We start from the raw sequence: 20,029 nt of genomic DNA, 5'->3' as shown, positions 1-20,029 counted from the left end.
GTTGACTATTAGAAATATCTTTGAGGAAAGAGTTTAATTATAATGTAACATCTTAATGAGGTCCTATATTATTCATTGTAAATTTAGAAAGCCTCAAGGCTAACTCAATACTTGTTTTAGGACTTGGTTTAGAGGAAACATCATTTCCTTGGTTCTAAGTGTGGTAATTGGATAAGTGAGATTGTTGTGTTATTTATGTGAGCTTTAATGAGAATTTGGATAATTTTAGTGTTGGAAATATAATGTAGACTAGGATACTAACAGGGGAGGGGTGAATCAAGAACCAATAAAACTTTTAAACTTAATTCACCAATTGAACTATCACCACATAATATGAGCTAGTTGCATGCATGAAAGAATGACCACAATAAAACATTCATAACACTTTGACACAAGATATGATGACCCATAAACCTTCCAAATAGAAAGTAAATTTGGGGTGGGGATGATATCCACAAGCTTTAGTACTGTAGTATAAAGTTGGCTTGTGTAGTCCATAGATGTTCTTCCATTTGGTAGTGGCAGACTTCACTATAAATTCAATGTCTTTCATCACAATAAGAAATGTGTGAGCTTGTTCTCATTCTGTTTCAATGCTTCCTTCACCTCTTTATCACTGAGACTTGGCATAAGTTGTCTCAAATTTTGTTCATTGATGTCCTTAGCAATTTTCATTGCACTATCCCACTTAGGTTTAACTACACTAAGACAAGCATTAGGAACTTGTAGTGAAAGTTCATTAGGTGAATATTTCCACTTACCCAATTTTGTTAGAAGAATATTTTCAATATGCTCTTTTTATTCTTGGTTCCTGGTCTCATACTTGAGTGACTTGAAACCTTTCATACCAGATCCTTCATCCAATCCTTTTAGTTTGTCCTAAAAGGTAGGGGTAGTCTTTTAAAGTATGATCTAATCATCTTTATCTTCATCATCTCTCGACTTAAGTTTCCCTCTTGACTTGGTTGCTCTTCTAGTGAACACAATAGTGGAAGCTTTTGTAAGTTTGGTTAAAATAACCTTCCCTTTCTTCTTTGGTGGCTCCTCTTCCTCAGGTTCTGCTTCCTCTACATCATCTTGTTTATCTTCAATATCATCTCCTTTTCCCTTGACTTTTTTCATCATTTTCTCAATTCTTTTCTTTCCTCTGTTTACTGCTTGGGGTAACTTGATCTCAAGTTTTATCCTGGCCTTAGCGTCATCATATGTACCAAATTATGTGGCTTTAGGATCCATAGGCTCATTTAGTAGGGCCTCAATGATGTCTTGGTTTCATCTATGTTAACCTTATATTCTAGAGGTTTAATCCATGCCACTTTAGGTCTAACTGCCTGAATGTATACCTTGTCAAAGTCAACCATAGAAAAATATCTTGCCCATAATCCTCTACTAGTTTCTTAGGAATCCTAAATCTACTTTGCATCTTTTCTTTGAATGTTTCAAAATAATTATCCATAATACTATCAAAGTTTTCTTCCATCTCTATTATGAATTCATTGATTTGGTACAAAATTGGAGTATCTTTCTTCCATACTACAGTGTCTTTTGAGGGGATAAACTTATGAACATAGAAAAATAAATAACTCAAGAGAGAACCAAACTTATACAGGTTGTTTTTGGAGACTTGGACGCTCTCCATATTCTTTCTTAATTGATTTAGAAGCAAATTGTCAAGGTCAAAGGACAAGTTATTCTTCACTACCTTGTATGCTAGGCCAACTACTTCGCATGAAACACTATTCAACTAGCTCGAGCTTTAGATTTTGTGAGCTATCACATGGATTCCAAACTTCAATTCCATGCCAATCACACCACTCAATTTCATACCTCTTCTATTACATTCAGTAAGATTTCGCTTTGCCAGGTCAACCTAACCTAGGGTTTTAGTAATTTTGGCTTTATTTAACATAGGTAGAATAGTGATTCTATGAATCATCTTCTTTGTGATTTGGATAGGTTGGTCCAACCACAACTACATGTTATGAACATGGCTTAGGATCAATCTAATCCACTTTTCTTGGAATTCCCTCAGCATATGTAAAATATGTGTTAAACCATTTGTTTCCAAATGTTTATGTTCATGTTTTAAAACACCATCCATGTAGAGTTTTTTGAATGCCTCATTCATTTCTAGGGTTCCTAGATTGTGAATAGAACAATGATAAAATGAACAAATGTCATGTACAAGTAATATCTTTGGTGGAATCTGGTATTTAGCGCCAATAAGGTCAAGTGCTTCTACTATAATTGGACTCAATTTGAATGTAGGGGCTTTGATGTCACTTCCATGAATCATCATTTCAAAATCTTTCCTAATCTTGCTACTTGAAGATGCCATCATTTAGTAGGGTTTCAAAAATGGAAGTGATCTTCAAAAACAACTTCTTGAAACACTTGAAGGTTCTGAATTCGCTCTTCACTCTTTTCTTTGAAAATTCACAGTGAGATAATACAATCAATTTCCCTCTTTTAATGAATTTTAGTGTTTACAATCACCATTAATGCTTATACATATACTCGCTTGATGACAGACTATCCCCCACTCAGTTTGGTCTTTAATGCTTGGAAGACATCTATAACTCAGTAGCATTACTCAACTGAGTAAGAACCACCAACTATGAACACAGTAAAGTCACCATCACTAGTCAAAACTTGGTACTTGGTAGAGTTACCAACTCACCATCTACAACACAACTTTAGTGAATCCCAACCTTTCTTGGTAAGGTCTTGTGACCTGACCTTACTTGGTAAGGTATCCCACTTCTATCATAGCTCGGTGATCCCTGTGCATCTTGAATGTCGATTGGATCATTTTCTTTCTAACTAGATCTGATGTTAGATGATTTCTTCTAGATCATAGTTCCAATGATCTCCATGGGTGTTTAAGTTGAAATTATTGAGTCAACCAACTCATTGACTTAGGTGTGAATAAATATAAGACTTTGACTTGCATTCTCTGGAGAATTTGGCACCCATTGCTACCTCATTTATTTTTTGATGTTGTCATCTTTGGCTTTCTTTCTATCTTCTCCTCTACCTCTATTCATATAGTTCTTTGCAAGATGCCTAAGTTTTGTACAAACAAGACATCTCTTTGTAGTGTTTATTTTCCTCATATGATGTTTTACACAATTTTCTCCAATGTGTCCAAACTCACTACAGTAGTGACATCTACACCATGTGTTGTAATCCCAACCAAATATTGCTTCCACAATTTTCTCTACTAGATTCAACTTCTTGGTTTTGCATTCTGATGATTTATGTCCTTGTTTGTTGCAATTAAAACATTTTCCTTCAGAATTATTTTTCTCTATGCACTCACTTGCTCTATGCCCATACTTGTTGCAATTGTAGCACTTTCTATTGAATTTTTCCTTTCCATTTCTCCAACACTTATTTGATGTATGACCTATCTTACCACAATCTATACAAGTAGTCCTTTTGTTCTTTTGGGCTTCTTGCTTAGATGATTCTCCTTCATCTATATAGCCTAAGCTAGCTTTGCCTTTGTGTCTTGGTTGAATTTTTCTATCCATTTCATTCATGCTATCTTGAGATTTCATCATCCTTTCATTGGTTTTCTTCTCCAAGATGAGATCATTCTTCAATATTTCATTCTCTAATCTTAGATTCATAAGTCCCTCATTTGTAGCAGTGAGTTGATCAATAAAATTTTCTTGCAGAAGATATAGTTGATGGATTTTATTAGACTTTTCTTCTATCTTCTCAGATAGAAATATTTTCTCTTCATTGGCTTTATCTTTTTGTTCCAAGATTTTACACATCCTTATTGGTCGAATCTCTTTCTCTCTTGTCTACTTTCTAACTTCTTCTTGAAGAGTGAGATTCTTTTCAAGTAGGTCTTTTATTGTTGCATCAGCTTTGTCTAAACTTCTATCATGACATATGTCTTCAATGTAGAGATTGTCATTCATTTGTGTGGCTATTTATTTTCTTCTTTACAAGGATTGAGAGAGTTTTTCCTTTAATCTCTTGATCTGTCCCATGGCCAATTGTAGATCAAACTTCTCATTCTCAATAGCTTTGTCTAGCATGTATACCTCCATTGCCTCTGATTTGTTCTCAAGTTGTTATACTTTTGATGTGAGAACCAAAAGCTATGATACCAATTGTTAGAACTATATAATGTAGACTAGGTTACTAAGAGGGGAGGGGTGAATTAGGAACCAATAAAACTTTTAAACTTAACTCACCAATTGAACTATCACCACATAATCTAATCTAATTGCATGCATGAAAAAATGAAAACAATAAAACATTCATAACACTTTGACACTAGATATGATGACCCAGAAACCTTCCAAATAGAAAGTAAAACTGGGGTGGAGGTGATACCCACAAAATTTAGTACTGCAAAATAAAGTTTGCCTATTAAGGCTTATAATTGATCATTTTTGGTGATATGCTCTATTAGGACCAATAAGGACTATAGTCCACCTTGTGAAAGGATTTACAAACATACAATGAAGTATGTGCTATGTTAGGAGATTTGGAATAAGGTTGTTAAGTCCACCTTGTTAGAGGATTTGACTGATGCACTTGTTACGATGAAGCAGTAGCTGATCTTTGATCTACAACTTTGATTTGCTGAATGAGATTCATTGTAAAGGGATGATCACCTTGTTGTGATAGATAAGTCTTTGTGTTTCCTTATACTGCTTGTAGCCTTCTTCAACTTTCCCTCATCTACTGCTTACCTCACATATAAATACACATACTCATTGGATATGATATATATATATATATATATATATATATATATATATATATATATATATATATATATATATATATATATCCACTTGATTACCTTCTGGAGTTGGCTACAATACCCAGTTAGTCATAATTCACAAAGTTGGCCCAATTGTTGTAACTCTAGTTCTAAATGACAACTCGGTGATGTTCTAACACTCAAAAACCATTGTCAATGCTCAAAAAGATCTGTCACTCAATTGACATTTAAACTCGGTCCATACTAATCACTTTGAGTAGCACAAACTTGGTTATCACTATGTGACTCAATGAACATTAAGAAACTCGGTAGATACTAAATCACTTAGTTGACACTCCATGGCTCACTCAACACTAGATTCACTTGGTCAACACAGCAAGCTTGATAGCCATTAGATATGCTTGGTTAACACTACAAGGCTCGGGTAACACTATGATCTTCATCACATCTACTGGATAGCTTGGTAGACTGTGCTACACTCTAGCAATATAGTAAATTGTCTCAATTGCTTGGTAGACACTGTGAAGCTTAGCATGAATTGTACTTTGACTATTTAGCTTGGTAGAAATTGTAGAGCTTGGTAGCAATGTAATGAACTAACTAAGTTTTAAGTCACTAATAGACAAATAGACCTTAATGTCAACAATTAGAGTATAGATTGATGATGACTATGTGCTGTAATCTTCAAAGGAACTAGATTAGAAAAGAAGGTGTTTTTTAGTCAATTTAGAACTTGGATAGATTATCTTGATGATTGTTTGGTGAATACAATTTGAGGCTTTTTGAACAGTGGGCTCAGTTATCCTCCTTTCAACTCCTAACAAGGTTGGAAAAACTCCTAATAGGGCTTCAATCTTATACCAAGGATTCAAATTCTCCTAATAGGGACTCATATGTAATAATTATATTTCATTGGCTCCTAAAAAAATCCCATCCTTTCATAAGGATTAGTTATATTAGTACATCATCTTGTGGACATCATTACTGTGAGGCCTCCCCCTGACCCATCGTAGCATAGTTGATACTTATTATTTTGATATTCACGACTCAATATGTCGAGACACTACTAGATACACTAAACATATTATGATATTTCATGTCGTGTGATGTTTTACCTTCAGATATTTGATTTTGTCATTTAATACTTTATGAACATGTATACTGATGAAGTAAGTGAATGTAGAATTAACACTTTGATTATGCAATTTTAATGATTGAGAATATGAGTAGAATGAGATAAACAACTGATTATTTGAAAGATGGAGGTTTTAGTTATGTGATTTCCCTGATACATTATATACATATATGCATATGATTTCTTGAGATACTAATGTGTGCAATGAGTGTGTAGGATATTTTAGCCGAAAAATCTAATGGAGAGACGAAACTGAACCCTATGTACCAATTGTGGAAACCAAGGTTGAATCTGATGAAAGATGCAAACCTTGTTGTTCGTATTTTATTTGTGTCATGCATTGAATGAATGTATCATTCTATAATCTTTAAATGTTAATGTTTCGTAACAGTGTTTTTACAGTGTTGCTTGACACTTGTGAATTGTATATCCATTCCAACGTGATAATTAGGGTTAACCGAGTGACCTAAAGATATAAGTTAGATTTGGCTAGTGACTTTTTTGCTAGTTAGTGAGTAATTGAGGTTAATTACCCTAATCTTGATTAGTGAGTAATCTGCATTTCAGAAGGTTGTTAGAAAGTCCTAAATTTTCCTAGCATTTGTTAGGTCCCTAATTAATCCTAAAGGTTTAAAAAGGATGAGAGTGATGGTTGTAGACTAGGTTTTAGGATATGATTAGGATTAAATTAAATAGGATTCAATTTAATCATAGGTTTAGAGAAATTAATGGAGATGGAGGAATTAAATAAATAGGATTTATTTAACAAGGGGATTTATGGAGAATCGTGTATTAAATAAATTTAACACATTAGGGATGGAAGTATTTAAATTAAATTTAAATACATAAGGAAAGTGAACTTATTTAATTAAATCAGTAGACGAATATGATCAATATGATTAATTAATAAATAATTAATTATAATGTCAAGGGCAATATTAAATGAATTAATATAGTGTTTAGGACAATTTTAAGTGTCTATAGAAATGTCAGAATGAAGACACATGGCAGCATCCTATGTTCTCATGATGATGAGCAGATATCACAGGACATGGGAGTTGTCAATGTGTTTTTATGTTTGATAGAACTGACCACAATCTTTTAATCTTTCATTGAATCTTCGTTGTTTATTTGTGCATGTGCATATCTGGTTGACTTAAATGTTGGAGATGGGACATGACCACCCAAAGACACATGATGCATTACATGTTCTGGAGCATTGAAGAAGAACTACAACATGAAGAAATGCTAGAATGAAGATGTGTGGCAACATCTCATGTTTTTTTGAAACTCCACTAAGATAAACACAAAGACATGACAACCATTGATCTCATTTGCATGTGTATGAAACCTTAGACCTAGCCAACTACTAACATGGAAGTACATGGACCAATCATGGACAACAAAACTCTGTCACCAACAGACCAACAGAAGCTGAGATGACACAGATGGACGAATCAACATCGACATAACTCTACTAATCTTGGACCCACAAGAGCCATCTCAAAAAATTATGTTATCCCTTTGCAAGGAATCCAACCCACTAAAGATTTCTCAGATCAGATATCACTTCTGGGCTAAATGTGGGCAAAAATAGTGAACAATAACCCAAATTGTAAACACAACCCTGACCCTCAGCATGACCTAAACCATTATCCCAACCCTAATCAAAATAAAAATTGTAACTTTTAACCATAAAATAAAGTATATTCCCAATCTTGACATTAACCCTAACCCTAATCAAAATTATAGCTCTTACCATAATACTAACCAATATGTAACCCCTTACATAACCATAATTGTAACCCTAACCCTAAACGTTATTATCAAGCCTAATCCCAACCCTTACTCTAACCCTATCATAACCCAAACAATAAACTCTACTCCTAAATAAGATTGTAGCGAAAACTCTAAACCTAACTATGGCATTATGGTTATAAGAGAGTGTCCTAATTGTATTAGGGTTAGAGATTAATACAACACTTATACAAACATGTCTTAAGATTTCAATTGTATTTTTTATATGAAATATTGTGACACCAATGTTGGGACTTAATTATTCTTCCAATAAAAATAAATAAATAAACTGTTTAGAACTTAAAACTCAATTTCTTTTTAGAATAATTTGAAATGGAAAGTAAAAAAAAGTAGTTATTAGAAAGTGTTTTGTTGGAAAGAGTGCATCTAAATTTTAGAAATAGCATTTAAAAATACTTATCTTAGAAATATAAACATTAGTAACATGTAAAGTACAGCTTAATGCTTATAATTGCTATACAACTTATTTCAATTTATATTTTTCAGTAATAATATTGTTAAAATTATCTTGTTATAAATTATAAAATTATTTATTTATATATTATATTAAAATATAAGAACTATCAAAACTTTAAAAATAATAAAAATTAATGTTTTCATGTCGTCCTCAAATGGTAACGAAACAATAATATATTTTCCCACCTCACTAAATTATAAATAAAGAATCTTTTCAAAAGTAACATAAGTTCAACAAAGCTTTCCTTGTTGTTTAAATAAATTTTTGCCTTGATTTCAGAGAGACAATTGCATGCAAATTTTCTCACCGATTTCGTTAGAAGTATTGAGTTTTCACTGCGCTAATAATTGAAGGATTGTGAAATGATTGTTAGCTTCATTTGGTATTGTAATTGCAGATAATTGGTTTATCTCCATAGTAGATTGAAGCTGAAACACAGGTAAATCACTTTCTTTCATTTAATTAGATATTTATTTTGTTTTATTCGCTTTTTAAATAGTATTTTCCTTGATCTTGTGTATGAAAATTAAGGACAGAGAGCAAGAAATAGGGCTTGATTTGGGGATTTGATTTTTGGGTTTGAAACATTTTTCAGATTAATTATATTATTATGATGGTTGGAAAGTTAGAAGTGGATTTTGTTCTTAAGAAAAATATTTAATAATGTAGTTATGCAAGATAAAAATATGTTTGAATTTGATGTCATTAGAAAAGAGTATGAATTCTTAATCTATTTAGATCAAGAGAGATGTTGTCCTGCGTGGATTTGAAATTTCATTCTAGCATAAAAAGAAACTATGTTTTGTTTAATTAAACAACCAATATGTTTCTGATGTCGAAATTGACTTGACTGGTTATCTTTTGATCAGTTTGGTTTGTCCCACTCGCTTCTAAATTCTTTTTAATGTGAATAAAGAGACAGAATGTTTAGATCTGATAAAGCCAGATGATTTGAATAAGATGCTTTTGGGTGTATTGAAGCATGGCAATGATATCCATACTAGGTTCGAATTAATACTCTATACAAGTGTTCTGATCAAAATGATTGAGATTATTTTATTCTTGTTTTCTAGAGTTATTTTGGGTTCAGATTCTTCCCTATTTAGCGAATTTTCACTATTTCTGATCTCAATTTGTTGGTATAGACAAATTGGCTTGTGTTTTTGTAACATCCAATTAGACTAAATTTAAGGTTAAAACATTTCTTTTTGCAACTTTCTGATCGTATTCGTACACAGTTTGGATTAATACACCGTATTTTGAAAGGAATGATTTAGAAAATTGTGTATATAGTTTTGGATTAATTTAGCAGGCTATCATTATGTTTGAATTTGTTGATACTGATAAATTAGGTTGTGTTTTTGTAACATCCAAGATAATGGGAACAAATTTCTAAATAACTATCAAAGATTGAAACTCATCATTCTTTGTGACTTTCTGACAGGCAACTGTAAGGTAAGCATGACTCCTATAAAGAGGAAGAGGACGAACAACACAGATCTACATAGGATTGAATCATAGCAGGTGATTTGCTCATGTGATGATGGTGCATCAACCTCATCCTCCGCCTTTCCATTTTCACTTGAACAATTGAGCTTTTCTCATTATCATCCATCACCAGTTGCAACTCTTTCTACTCCAAGAAGGGGGATCTGCTTGACTGATACAACTCCAAGAGGCATAAAGAGAAAATGTGGTTGCATAGAGGAAACCAAAAAAATCATCAAAGACCACAAAATAGAATCTGACTATATCATGGGCCCAATTTTGGGCAGAGGGAAATATAGAGTGGTAACCCTATGCAAGAACAGGTTCACAGGAGAAGATGTGGCATGTAAGACTCTGCCCAAAAGTTGTGCACAAAATGCACACAAGGAAGTGGAAATCATGCAACACTTATCTAGACACCCTAACATTGTAACACTCTATTCAGTGTATGAAGATGCAAATTGTTTGCATCTTGTAATGGAGATTTTCTCTGGGGGGCGATTGGTTGATTGCATGAAAAAAAGACATTTTTCAGGGAGGGAAACTGCAGAGTTAATCGAATAGTTGGTTAGTGTCATTCAGCATTGTCATGAGATGGGAGTTATTCACAGGGATATAAAACCTGAGAATATTCTTTTCACCGATGATGGACAGTTGAAGCTATCTAATTTTGGCCTATCTCTGCATGTTTCAAATGGTATGGGATTCAAAATTTCATAAATTCCAGCTCTTTTTGTTTCAATTTCATAAATTCCAGCTCTTATCTTTTCATGAAATCCAAACTCTTTGAAATAATCATGTGTTTCCACAATTCATTGTAGTAATTTTTTTGTCTTCTGGATTCAGATTGTGTGTTCATTAAAGTAAGTTAATTAGCAAGATTATTGACATCTTGTTTATTTTGAAAACAAGGCAAAGTTTATCAGGTTTGGTGGGCAGTCCAGCGTATGTTTCCCCTGAAGTTTTGGCGGGGAAATATACTGAAAAGGTGGATGTATGGGCTGCTAGAGTCCTCCTCCATGGACTCTTAATTGGTAGCTTACCGTTTTCTGGGGCTTCTATAGAGGCAATTTTTGAGGAAATAAAAAATGTGTGGTTGGATTTCTACACTAAAAAGTGGAACTCCATTTCTAAATCGGCCAAGGATTTGCTGTCAAGGATGCTGTCAAGGGATGTTGACAAGAGACTCTCTCCAGATGAAGTTTTGAGTATGTTTATTTATATAGGTTCACAGTTCATACTATAAATTTGAACAATTTGTTGTACAGTTTTCTTATACAATCATCTCCTTTTACAGACAATCCATGGATTTTGTATTATACAAAATTTGATATGGAGCTCTTTACGGATTCAAAGTTGATGTCTCCGTACAAGGCAAAGAGAAAGATTGAAATAGATAATTAAAGCCCAAAAAAGAATTGCATATGCAGGAATCTACAGTCTTCACTTGTTGATGCAGTTGATCATGCTCTATTATCGCTTTCAGAGAAAGATTTTGAAATGCAAGGAACAAATGTAGATCTTGTAGATGTTTTGTGTGCTGCAATTTCACAAATACGAATATCTAAACATACAAAGAGCAGATTCAAAGAAACTACCTATCCTTGCTTTGGGCAGAACCTTATTCATTCAACATTGCCCCTGTGTATAGCATGCTAATCATTGTGCTCAATTATACTGATATTCTTTGAGGTTAATTCTACAGCTGATTTTTCGAAGTGAACATAGTTTGGTCACACTTTCAATGAATTTGATGACTGGAGATTTCATATTTTGTGGTGATACTAAGTGGAGGAGAATTAAGCTTATCATGACTGAGATACTATCTCCTTTCATTTTATTGGGATACAATTGGATTAACATATAAATACCATATTGTACTGCAGCATACTGGTGTTAAGAGATGATAACAATTTGCACTATATTAGGAGATAATAAGAAACTGTACTATATTATAATAAGTGCCATATAATGGCTTAGTAGTTGCCTTAGTTTTGATAGGTTTTAGTATAATAATATTAAAATAATAAATTTATTATAATATATAAAATATTTTAATCAACACAAATCTTATAGTTAAATTATATTCATAGTTAAAGTCTAAAATTCAAAATGTGTCACAATAGTACTTAGCCTACTGACAAGTACTAAAAATGGTATAACAAGGAAATATCAAATTATATTATTATTAAATTTTGTTGATAAGGTTGTCATGAAAATAAAAAATAAAAGATGTATAAGAAAATAAAAATAAACAAGATTGCTATTATGAGAAATGAATAATTATTTTAATCAGAAATGCCAATTTCTTTTTATTTTTGTTCACTATAAATTTTAATGCTTATTTAAACATTTATGAATATAATGTTCTATATATTTTTATATAAAGTCTTATCCTAAAGCATTCTTGTGAAAATAATATAGTTCCATCACTTGTTAAAAGTAGTTTAAAAAGGATGTTCTTCTTCCATATTTCTACATAAATTTTTATCCCAAAGTATACTTTCTTTGAGATTGAGCCAAAAATAATTCTCAAAGAACATTAACTGTCAAAATTAATTTAATTTAAAAAGTATTCCAATCTAATCTAATGAATGTCTTAATTTATTGCTACTGCAATAGTAGTAGTATTGTGTTCAATTTTTTGAAAAATTATATTAGTTTCAATATAGTACAAGTAAATATTATTCAATAGTTAAAATATTTCTAAAGTTTTATTAATCATTTATAAATTTTATATGTTATTAAAATTAAATAGATTTTGCATTAGATTTTGCGTAGGAGCCCTTTTCTTCGGAGATTATTCCAATTTATTTGGCTAAATTCATGCTAAAGGGATATAAGACTCAAAAAAAAATCTGATTGAATTAATACATTTGAGTCTACCTGCATAAGAATATTTTCCTAAAGATCAAAAGAAAAAAATATTTTATATAGACAAATTATGTAGATTAAATACAATTTATTTATAGAAAATCTTTATATTTTTATACACAAGTTTTAGTCTTTTAGATTTTTCACTTTGATTTAATGTAAAAATGAGCAAATCTAAAAAATACATTGATGCAATTAATCTTATTTTATAATTATATCAATAAATATTTATTTTATTGGCACTTGTTAGTCATCAGACTGTCAAATTTAATTTTTTTTCCAAAATAGACATCAAATATTCTAAAGTTTAAGATCCTCGAGAATGTGTCAAATTTTTTAAATGACTTTTGAAAACAATTTCTTTACTTTATTAACTTTTTAAGCTTGTAAATATTTCTTATTATTTTTTATCCTATTTTGACAATGAAAATATTATATTAGATTTATTTATTTTTTAAATTTTTATATATAGTAAGTTTTTACTAAATATGATTACTTTATAAGTTTTATTTTTTAATATTTTTAAAAATAGATAATATATTTATTTCTTTAAATAATTCTAATTGTATTAATTTTTCAAATATAATATGCAAGTAAGTAATTTTGAGATATACATATTAATTTTTTTTTAATAATTGAATTTACATATGTTTATTTAAAATTTAATAAATCTAAATAAAAACAAAAACGTGAAGTTATAGAAATATTAGATTCTTGACAAAAATTAAGTTATAAAAAAATTTATAGAACATTTAAAATAGGATATAGAAATCTTAGATACTTGCCAAAACTTAATTAATGTCAATGTTTTTGGTAACCTCTTAAATATGTTCATAACCATTTAAGATTCTACATACATTTCTTGAAGATTTCATTCCAGGCTATAATTTCTCATGTGTTAGAGCTTGTGTATTTATTATAGTAGAACATACATTTATTGAATATTTCATTTCCTAATTTATATGGAAAAAATAGTTTGATTAAACAAACCTATATAAAATTTGAATCAATTAGAGCCAACAAAGATAGAAAATTTTAAGGATAGGATGGCAACCAAGTTCTTGTTAAAAGAAGGGGGATTTCTTCCTTATATGCAGGCTATGGTGGGCTATGATGAAAATTGTGCTCTTCAATTTGTGAATGGATGAAATGACTGCAGGGTTACCATAAATGGTATCACATTTCAAGTAAATTAGGATGTTAGTGTGATGGTCACTGGGTTGTCCATGAAAGGGAAAAAATGGAAGGTCACGAAAATGGTGGAAAAGGCCAACATGAATAGTTTTTTTGCCAAGGATGAAGAACCTATTCGCTATAGGGGAGGCTTCCAAAGGGATAAGTTGTCGACTCCTTGGGATGATGTCTGCCTGGTGATCATGAAATACCTCATGCTCAAAGGTAGGTTTGGAGTTTATTATTACTATCACTTCCCCCTACTGAACTATTTTAGAAATAGAGACTTTATTTCTATTCCATTCTTTCTATTACATTCCCTTGAGGACATGATAAGTGATGTCAGGGAGAAGAGAAGTAAGTGTCATAATTTGACTATCATCCACCAAGGCCTAATTTTTAGACTTTACCAATTCCATCTTGCCCTCTGCCCCCCCAGGGTTGTTATTGTTGATAATCAATGCTGCCACCAGAATTCCCCATCGAATACCAGCACTGGAACTAGAATCCACACGTCATACCCTTCCCCTAGTAGGGATAATAAGAAAAAGAAAAACCTTGACCTAGTTATTGAACAAAAGGGTAGTAAAAAAAATCAAAATTGAAAGAGTAGTGGAGATGGACATTGGGGATTCGAAAGAAAAGGAGGGAGGAAAGGGTAGGAGAAGGTTAGGAAGGAAAGCCAAAACAAAGACAAGGTATAAACAAAAGGCAAATAGATTTAGGGTTGAGGAGGCAGAGGAGGAGAGTTCTGAGAACAATGATTCAAGAGAGCTGGAGGAGGAGAAACTTTCTAACTCCAAGAGAGAAAAGGGGAATGAGGAGAAAGAAAAAAGTGAAAACTTTGTTGATAATACCCAAGTATCTGCTAGTAATACCTAGGTGTCTATTGGTAATGTCAATACCATCGAGACTACACATGTGTCAACAAGTTTTACCTCGTAGCCTATTACCTTCTGTGAGGACAACAACAAAGTGGATACCTCCCCTATCACCATCTCCTCCTAGGTTAAAAAAAAAACAAACCAATGTTTTTACTAACCCTTAGGTTTTGCAAGATGAGAACCATCTATTGACAAAGACTAAGGAAGTGCATAAGAATGTACAAAAAGAAAGCAAGGAGAAAGAGGAGGAACAAAACGAGAAGAATGCACAATTAGAGAAAAGGGTCAAATTCCTAGAGGATGGGTTCTACTCCTCTAAATTTGCATTGAAGGTTACCCATGTTGCTACTACTACCCTCCAATTATTGGTGCAGGACAAGGATGAAACATGGCTAGACATGGAGGACAACAAGCTCCTTTATAAGTTTCTAGTTGAGGATTGGGCTAGGGTGCTTCTGGCTGGGAAAGGAAAGGATAAGGATGAGAAATAATATGGTAGTCTCTAGGGGTTTTTTAGCCCTAGTTGGTTTTATGTTTTCTACTGCTACTTGATTTGTTGGTCTATAGCTTATACTCAGACTTGGGTTGGCTTGTTTATGCCAATAGTTTTATTTTCTGAACTTTAATAGTATGTTGAGTACTATAGTCTTTAACATTAGAATAGATGATACTCTAATAGTGTGTTTTTTTTGGGATGGGTTGGTTTGTTTATGCCAATAGTTTATGTTTTGAACAATCATAGTATGTTTTGTACTATAGTTTTAAAATTAGTATAGATGACTTTCGGGTAGCTGTTAGTTTTTTTATCGATAGTGTAGTTCTCTGATGCAGTGACTGCCATCTTCTTGTTTTTGCTGGCAATGTGCTAGTTGCCTACTTTTTTATTGTAAGGGCCAACCCCCTTGTTTTGGTCGCTTTATATTTCAAAAACAAACCTATATAAGCTCTCCTTTAAAAGATGATGCTACACACATAACCTTTTAGGAGCATCCCATAATCACTCTAGAATTTATCATGGATGATATGTTAAATGTTGAGATTTTTCTTTTTCTTTTGTGCATTTTTTGTTTCGGCTTCTAGGTAGCTTGGTACAGTGCTTTGAGATTTGTGATGAACAAGAGGGTAAATAAGTGATCATTGTTAGAAGACTTCCTAAATATGTGATTTAAAAATCATTTGGTTATTATTTTTCAATACTTTGGTTGACCTGCCTAATTAATGTTCTATTAAGGAAGGCATTGTAATAAGGTTTAGATCTAATAAGAAAAATAATTAATATATTTTGATATGGTTTTCATTCTTAAATTTAGTGTGGCTTGATCTTAAAGTTGTGTAATAGTATTTACAATAGTTATTTTTATAAAAGAACATTTTAAAGAGATTTTTTCTTCTACCAGATGTATTTGATATAGTTCAAAGGAATTAGGGTAATAAATTTTACATTATTAGTTCTTTCTTTTATAATATTTTCATTTAATTGAAGGAAATTAATTAAGTTCTAAAGTTTAAAATTGTTTTATTTTTATTTTTTTTACTTTTATTTTTATTTTTAATAAGTTTTTATTGATATGCTAGATATCAAGACAAGTATACAACTCATGGTAAAATGCACTAAGTTTTTTTTTTTAAATAGTGGGGAAAGACTTTGGTTCTACAAGAGTTCTTGTTTTTAAAAAGTATTCCAATCTAATGAATGTCTTGGTGATGTTGTCATTTTAGTTTCTAATTCTAATGGGGCCATCTCTAGCATAGGAGATGATATATATTGCTTGTATATGCAATCCCATAAAACTTCTAGTGCACCATTCAAATTGTCCATGAGAAATTTTAAAAATTTAGAGAATTGATGGTGTGCATAGACATTACATTGCAATTAGAAATAATATGTGATAAAATATATTTTTTATTTTATAAGTTTTAAAATTGTTTTTCTAAAATCTTATTGGTTTAAATTTATTTTATCATAAAAAAAATTATAGATAATTTTGTTATTTTTGTGTCATATTATAGAAAATTTTCTTATTTATTAAATTAATAAATTTATAATTTTTTTTTTTGGATCAATAAATGGCAAAAGCCTTGATTTTATTTATTAATATAAGTTTTTTTACAAATCCACCATTCAAGCAGGCACTGGTAGGAAAGAACGAGGAAGAAAACCTCCAGTCTTGCTCAGGACAAATGTCCTTTATTTTACATGTATCTTAGGGGCATACCCTAGCAATTACATCATGTTTTAATATCACTTTTACAATTATCACTTTGAATCATTTATCATACAATTTACAAATGGTAGTTTCCAATGGAATTCATGGGCTGCTGTTATAAAGAGTGAGAGCCAAGGAGAATATCTTTGACAATTGTTGAGTAACTTGCTTTAACCTGCTTGCTTCACAACAAAATCAAACAAGAGATGCTTCCAAAGAGAGGGAATTAGCATTGTTAGAATTCCATATAAGTTTTATATTAGTATCTCATGCTAATATCACAATCATTTGATATTGGAACATTTTAATATTTTTGTGTGAATTATTTGATCTTCCAAGCTTCGGATTGAGATCCATTTAGATGTCACTGGATTAACGAAAGAGGGGATTTTTATGATGGGAATTTGTAATAACTTCACATCATATATTTAACAGAACTTCCTTTTATCTATGTTGACACTCATATATACATGCTTACTCATGCTAACATATATATATCAATGCCCCACATATAATAACATATGTTCCTCTTTCTAGACTGTAAAGTTATTACCAAATCCTTACCATTTGTTATACATTAAAAACCATCTTAAGTAGTGTCTAAGAGCTGAAAATCCTATATGTTGATAACAAATAAAGACATAGAAGGGCTATAATAAGCTATGAGTGAATTTTCACAGATTTAGCATATTTATCCTAATATATAAATCTTCCAGCCATTACTGTCATCATGACGGTGAATAGAAGTGAAAAAAGGCTAATATAGGAAAAGAGATAAAAAATAGCTTGGTCAATATATGCCTCAATGGTTCAGCTTAAACATAAGATTCATCAATTAATCTTGCTGTTATATATGTATCCCATAATATTGATTTACTATAATATGGTGCAGAGAGGGTAGCCACAAAAAGAGAGGATTTTCTAAGAGTTTATCATCTCTAGCATATACTGTTTACCTGTACAGATTTATCCATATACATATATTTAAATCCTACTTACAACAACCTAAATTCTATAGAGTTTGAAAGAGCTACTACTTAAGAGAAACCTGCTATATTTTAATCAAAATTTTCTCTCATTTAGCCTATTTTGTGAGCTTCATATTGAGTGCAAACAAATTTACTCTAATTCTAAAATTTTCTCTTTGAACACCATGATAATTTCTAAAATATCCATTGAGTCTTCCATCTGGAAGTTGGGGGGAAACACATAAGTTGTTCTGGCTTTGCTGGATTTGTCCAAATTGGGCATGCAAAAGGAGAGTGAAGGAAGATTATCAAAATCTGAACCCGGTTCTATGTAGGCTTTGGTGGATGTGAGATAGTTTAGAAGCCATTCCTGGCTATTATCTTCAAGGATTCCTCTCCATCGCAGCAGAAAGTGGATGCTAGTCTCCATGTTTGCCCATTCTTTGTTGAAGGTGGGAGGGTTGCAAATAAGGATTACAGGTCGAGTGGGGTGAAGGGTGGTATCAAGAATTCTTGGGGGTAGGGCCATGCAAAGCTCTGGAAGAGGAATTCTATTTTTGTTATCAATACTCATAATTGCCTCTTCCAACCCTACTAGCCATACGGGATTGAAAATATTATAACAAAGATGAATAGTAACCCATTTATCAATTTGTTCCCTTATCATGCACCCTATAAATGATCCTATAATATCACTGTTTGTTCTCCATGTATATTCATACCTGAAAACACTTTCACCAATTGCCCTGCTAATTGTAATTCTTGTCATATTATCAACTGGATTAAGGATCCGAGTCCATTGTTTTAGTGTAATGTTCCCCCTAAATGCCATAGTTTGGTTTTCATTAACATGATACAGGCTGATGAAAGTTTCCATTGTTTTGGCTAAGGTGAGGTAGAAAGAGACAGGGGATGCAGATAAAGCTAGGTATAGACTTCGAAGGTTCTAGAGAATTTGAGGAGCTTCTAGAGGTTCTAGAAAGTTCCCTTCAATCTTTCCAAGAATTCAGCAGCCTACTTTATTTCTAATGGTTTAGAGGTTAGAAGTATTCAAAGTTATTCATAGGGTTAATATTGAAACCTTAAGCCAGATTTTAATCTTAAGTTAAAAGTTTCGAAGACACTATGTTATCCCTACTTTTCTAGTTCTTATACAAGTGGTTAAGGACTAATCTATGGTTTTAGTTTCTTAACATAAGGACAAGAGGATCTATTTGAATTTCATATAGCCCATTATAAATATAATAACTTATCTAAATAGAATTTATCTGAATCTATGTTTATATGTCCTGAAGTTGAGTATTTCTGTTGGGATTTCTAAAAAAATATTAATTTGTTAGTTTATTGTTTGATTGAGTAAAAGAATGTCGTTACCATTCACTCCTTCATTCGCCAACTTATCTACCTCACAATTTCCTTCATGGTAGATATGCTGAATAATAACTTCTTCTATTCTATCTAAATTTTTTATTTACTTCTTCTAATTTAGAATTGATTTTCCAATTCGAAGTATATCTTTTCCTAAGGGCATTTAGGATGATTTGGGAATCTCCTTCGATTATTAATTTTTTAATTTTGTATTTATTGCAGAATGAAAGTCCTTCATTTATTGCTTCTAATTCTGCCAAGTTATTGGATGTAATACCTAGGCGTTTTTCTTTTTTGACAATCCATTGTCCCAAATGATCTCTTAGGATAAACCCTAATCCAAATACCCTTGGGTTTCCATGGGAGGCTCCATCAAAATTAAGTTTTTTCCATCCTTGAGGGGGTGGTTCCCATTTGCATTCTTTGCATGCTAATGTATTCTTCGAATTGTAAACTAATGGGGGATTTATTAACTAAGGCTAGTGTTTTTTGATTTATGCATCCCAAGTTGTAAAAGTGCCTTCCTATTTAGGGGTAGCTCTAAGGTGATTATTTAAGACTTCAGTTATGGATATTTCCATTTTATTGACTAATTGAGGGATTTTCATTCCGATGTTATTGAATATTCTTCTGTTTCTCTCTTTCCATCATTCCCAAGTTACAATTGCAGGAGTGACATTCCAGATTTTATCATAAATGTTGATCTCTCTGCTTTTAGGCCATTCATCGATATGATCCTTCCAAGTCTCAGGAAGAGGCGATGTCTAGCTGAGTTTTCTCTTGATCCTATGCCAGCATTCATTGGAGAAGCTGCATTGGAAGAGTAAATGATTTACTATTTCATTATTGTTGTTCCATAGAGAACATCTAGAGGGACCTTGGAAACCCATTTTAATTATTCTAT

The 20,029-nt window shown here is 31.8% G+C and overlaps 1 pseudogene; it reads left to right on the top strand.

The window, feature by feature from the left end:
• Positions 1-9,624: 9,624 nt before the first annotated feature.
• LOC149528364 (serine/threonine-protein kinase PEPKR2-like) lies at positions 9,625-11,310 on the top strand (annotated as a pseudogene).
• Positions 11,311-20,029: the final 8,719 nt, after the last annotated feature.

Source organism: Cupressus sempervirens, chromosome 11, assembly GCF_028749045.1.
Source record: "Cupressus sempervirens isolate cs-2001-9-10 chromosome 11, ASM2874904v1, whole genome shotgun sequence".
NCBI lineage: Eukaryota > Viridiplantae > Streptophyta > Pinopsida > Cupressales > Cupressaceae > Cupressus > Cupressus sempervirens.
The sequence above is the reverse complement of the archived record's forward strand: the minus strand, read 5'-3'. Positions and strand labels throughout refer to the sequence as shown.